This window comes from Amblyraja radiata, chromosome 26 (assembly GCF_010909765.2).
Source record: "Amblyraja radiata isolate CabotCenter1 chromosome 26, sAmbRad1.1.pri, whole genome shotgun sequence".
NCBI classification, from domain to species: domain Eukaryota; kingdom Metazoa; phylum Chordata; class Chondrichthyes; order Rajiformes; family Rajidae; genus Amblyraja; species Amblyraja radiata.
In genome coordinates, this window is record NC_045981.1 from 25,464,625 (window position 1) to 25,470,035 (window position 5,411).

The 5,411-nt window shown below is 43.8% G+C and overlaps 1 non-coding gene across 1 annotated transcript; it reads left to right on the plus strand.

The window, feature by feature from the left end:
• Positions 1–4,963: 4,963 nt before the first annotated feature.
• On the plus strand, positions 4,964–5,155 carry LOC116988173. Its single transcript, XR_004415878.1, has one exon. It is a non-coding gene; the product is annotated as a U2 spliceosomal RNA (small nuclear RNA).
• The last annotated feature ends 256 nt before the right edge of the window (positions 5,156–5,411 follow it).

A 5,411-nucleotide genomic window follows, 5' to 3' on the forward strand; every position in this document is an offset into this window, starting at 1 on the left:
GAAGACATGGTTCTCTCAGCAAGAACACTGGATGACTGCATTGATTATATCTATCCAGCATTTGACCACCCTGCAACATTATTCTCTAACAATTGTATCTTGGTTCCTCACAATGATACGATGAGAAGAATCAATTCTGCGTGTGTCAGACGCTTCCCTGGAACCATGAGGGAGTACTATTCTTTCAATTCTGTCACTGACGGAACAAATTCAACTCACTTCCCAACGGAATTCCTCGATTCAGTCGAGATTTGTGGTTTACCACCACACAAATTGGAGTTGAAGAAAGGATCTCCAATTGTTTTAATCAGAAACTTGCAACCCCCAAAGCTATGCAATGGAACGAGGTTGATTGTAGAACAGCTACACAATAATCTCATAGTTGCTAGAATCAACATGGGGGCCTACAAAGAAGATATTGTTCTAATTCCTAGGATGAAGATCAATTTGACAGAAGATGAAAACATTCCCATTAGGCGGAGCCAATTCCCTATTCTGTCGAGTTTTGCAATGACAATTCATAAGGCACAAGGACAAACCATGGAGAAGGTCTTGATATACCTTGAGAAACCAGTATTTCAACATGGCCAACTATATGTAGCTCTTAGCAGAGGAAAGGTGAAGGAACAAGTAAAAGTGTTCCTGAAAGATGGGACAACAACCAGGAATGTTGTGATTAAACAAATGCTTTGTTGAGAAATGACTGCTGCATTAAGTGCTCAAATTTTCCTAAAGTCAATGAAAGTAGGCAAAACTGAAGGCAAAAAGCGATGCAGGAAGGAACTGAATGTCCAGAGTTTCGACACTTTTGATTATTGCTCCTCAGTTCAACAAGGGATGTTTAACACAGGAATCGCATTTCTGCACACAAAAGTTTAAAATGCTGCCTCAGAAAAAGCTTCAAGGACACATTAAGTGACATGTAAAATCTTAACAGTTGTATTTGATTTTTGGATCGAAAGTTGCTGGAGCTGTTCTCATGCTTCACGATAAAGCTTGCAGATGGATTATTTGCTGCAGGATATAAAACTACAGGCTTGCACATCTAGGGTATATGTATCAGGTACAGTTCAATTGTTGAGTCAATTATTGAGTAAATGATGATTGACGAGATATTGATGTTTGAGGATTTGGTGTTGGTAATGGCATTGCGTATCAAGGTTATGTGGTTAATTTCTGCCTTGTAGGAAATTATCGTTACCTTTTCTGTTGTTTGACATGAGTGTTACTTTCCACTTTGGTCTATTGTCGAGTTATTTTGTTTGTAAGGATTGACTGCATTTTCCCAGGAGTTGCAGTGGAATTGAAAATTCTGTAACCATCAGTGAAAATCAACTTCAGATCTTAAGATGGATGAAAGGTCAGTATTTGAGATTATTTCAGACCCGTGCATTGTTTTTTTTTATCCATGATACAAATTTACTTCAGTTTTATCAGAATGCCCTAATACCATTCAAATGCTGCCTTTTTGTCTAGAGCTGTCACTGTCGCCTCATTTCTGGATCCGAGATATTTAGACTGAATGTCTTTGGGATCTGCGAGAAATAAATGAAGGACAGTAGGGAACAAGCAACACAACAAGAAATTGATAGAAAACACCGAAATTGGTATATGATACAAAAACTCTTTTTTATTTGTATGTTGATGGATTGACAGATAGAATTTTATAAATATCTACATTGAAATAAATATCTCCTTTTTTTAAATTCATGCCCAGAAGCAGGAGCAAACAAGTTGCATGATGGTGAATGGACACTGTAAAGAGATGTTGAGAAGCAGCATGGAGCAGAAGTGAACAAGAGACAGAACAAGAAAGGACTGAACCTCTTGAGGAGCTTCAAAAATTATTGGAAGTTTGCATGGAACAAGAGACACAACAATAAGCTTCCAAATTAAATACAAAATGGTACATAATTGTGTAATGTTTTTTTTTTAAATTATAGGTAAATGCATTTATATACATAATTGTCTTAAGAAGTTTATAAATGTCTACAATAGATGAAATTACCTTTACAAATTTATGAATATCTACATCGTGATAAATATCTTTCTCTTTTTTTTTCATCATGCAAAGAGATGGGAGCAATCGAGTTGCTGGATGTTCAAGGAACAACACAAAGCAACGTTGAGAAGCAGTAATGAGCAGAACAGCACAAGAGACGAGAGGAAGTTGCCAAAATACAGCCAGATCGGTACACGGTAGTACAATGTTTATAGAAGTTTCTCACCCCCCCCCCCCCCCCCCCAAAAACGCCGTTGGGGAAACAGACCCAACGGGTCTGCACTTGGTCTATAAAACTCTCGCCCCATCCGTCCGACATCCGTCCGGCTGCCTGCCTGCCTTTCGATTTGTTCCCGCCGTGCGATGTCACAATGCCCGATGCTCGCAGACGTCCAATCGCGATGCCCGACGCTCGCAGACGTCCAATCGGAATGGATCCATTTACATGTACGGCTTCCGGCCTGGCTTCTGGCCACATTTCTCCCATTGATTCCCTGCAACTCCGAAACCGGACGCAGAATCGCCAACATCTTTTCCATTTCGGTAGAGATTTCACTTTTCTTTCTAAGTATCCGCTCCTCATTACATTCCGTCGTGTTTAAGTACACGTTTTTAATCAAATCCTCCCCCCCCCCCCCCCAAATATTTCAAAACTAAACTGGCTTCTCACCCACAGAAGCTTCACCAGCCCCTGCTGAACGTTCCATCGTGTGATGTCACAATGCCCAATGCTCACAGATGTCCAATCGGAATGGATTCATTTACATATGCCTATGCAGGAGCCCAAGCCCATGGTGAACGTTCCATCGTGTGATGTCACAATGCCCAATGCTCAAAGACATCGTTGCCATAGAGAGGGATTACAGAGAAGGTTCACCAGACTGATTCCTGGAATGTCAGAACTTTCATATGACGAAAGACTGAATAGACTCGCCTTGTACTCACTAGATTTTAGAAGATTGAGGGGGTATCTTATAGAAACGTTTAAAATTCTTAAGGGGTTGGACAGGCTAGATGCAGGAAGATTGTTCCGGATGTTGGGGAAGACCAGAACAAGGGGTCAAAGTTTAAGGATAAGGGGGAACGCTGAATCGCCGACATCTTTTCCATTTTGGTAGAGATTTCACTTTTCTTACTAAGTATCCGTTCCTCATTACATTTCGATGTGTTTAAGTACACGTTTTTAATCAAATCCTAACCCCCCCCCCCCCCAATATTTCAAAACTAAACTGGCTTCTCACCCACAGAAGCTTCACCAGCTACAGCCCCTGCTGAACGTTCCATCGTGTGATGTCACAATGCCCAATCTTCACATATGTCCAATCGGAATGGATCCATTTACATATGCCTATGCAGGAGCCCCAGCCAATGGTGAACGTTCCATCGTGTGATGTCACAATGCCCAATGCTCAAAGACATCGTTGCCATAGAGAGGGATTACAGAGAAGGTTCACCAGGCTGGTTCCTGTTATGTCAGAACTTTCACCACTTAAAAGTGTAATGCCCCAACGCAAAAGTGTAATGCCTCCTCCCCCCCCCCCCCCCCCCAGTTTTTCAAATAAAAACTGGCTTCTCACCCATACAAGCAGCCATTTCGGTAGACATTTCACTTTCCCTTCCAGCTATCCACTCCTCATTACATTTCGTTATGTTTATGTCCATTTTTTTCATTAAAACCTTCTCCTCCCCCCCCCCCCCCCTCACTCATTTTGTCGCCTCCTGCTGGCCAGCGACCATAACGGATGCTGGCGCCCGCAGCACAACCTCACGCGACGCCATTTAAAAACGGCCTTTCGGGAACGGCTCTACTTCGAGGACCACGTCTCCCGTGGGGGCTGCGGGTAGGCAACGGCTGCGTTGGGGCATTACACTTTTAAGGCTCTGTGTGTGGGGATGCTTCGTGTGTGTGATGCCGCCCCGCCACCCCCCCCCCCCCGCGTTGCCGAGACGGACCCGACTTCGACGACTTCAAGATACGCTATTTTAAGACGGCCGGAACCCTACTTCGACGACCACGTCTCCGCTGGGGGCTACAGGTAGGGAACGGTCTTTATACACTTTTCCAACTCTGTGTGTGGGGGTGGTTAGTGTGTGTGATGCCGCCCCCCACCCCCCCCCCCAGTGGGGGCTACGGGTAGGGAACGGCTGCGTTGGCTAAAGGGATCAGGGGTTATGGAGAGAAGGCAGGTACATCACTCCCCCTACCGCTCCCTCCTTCCCCACTCTTCCACTTCTCTCCCCCTTCCCCACCCCTCTCCCTCCTCCCCATCTTCCCCATCCCCCCTCCCCGAAATCTCTCTCCCCATCTCTCACCCCCTACCCCGCTCTCCTTTCCCTCCCAAATCTATCCCGTTTCCTCCTCCTCCTCTCCCCTCCCTCCCCTCTTCTCAACCCCCCACCCCCCGCAAACGCCGTTGGGGAAACAGACCCAACGGGTCTGCACTTGATTTTTTTGTCAAATTGTAGTCCTGTAGGTCTGTGTCCAAGATGGCTGCCGTGAAGAGAGAGTGGACGCTGGCGCGCTTTGGCTGCCGCTGCTCTCTTTTCACACTGTGTTTTTGATTTTCTGTTTTTGGATTGAATTCTGTTTTTAATTTGTGTCACTGTGATGTCTTTAATTACTTGTTTTATTCCGATTATATGTTTTTATTCCGATTACTATGTAAGGTGTCCTTGAGATGTATGAAAGGCGCCCATTAAATAAAATTTATTATTATTATTATTACCATGGATCCAAGGATACTTTATGGTAGACATCGACCTTGAAGATGCACACTATTCAGTACCTTCTCATATAAGTTTCGGATATACCGCAATTACCTGGATGGAGTAACCATGATGAGCGTTGCGGCATTTAAGTCAAAGTTATCCAGAATCAACTAGCCCTGACACTTAGAAACATTCCGTCATGGCATGTCTATATATTAACGACAAACTATCCTTGGATACAGCTTTAGCTGCATCGCTTCTCGGCCTTTTGGCTAAGATCAAGTGTAGTATCTGTTCTTATCAGTTTAATAATCTGATACGTCCCTTATCTAGGGACCATATATTAAATTGAATTTTGGAACAGGGAGATGGAATAGGGTCTTGCTCCGTCCACTCCACGCATCGACCCAGTATTGCAGTGCCTCTGGGAACGGTGCACAAAATATATATCCAGATATTTACGTTGACCATCCACAACTTTGTTATCTGGTATTCATTAAGACTATCAGTCATGGTGCATTAACCACCAATCAACTACGTGGCAAAGTAATTGGGATATAGCAGCATTACCAGCTACTGAACTTTGTACCTTTCCTTTGAGCTGAGATACTAGTGTTCAAAATTATCTCCATACCTGTAATATGGGGGCAAATGGATTAATCTGTAGTGTTATCATGGAATTTATCGGCAGGAAGGATTA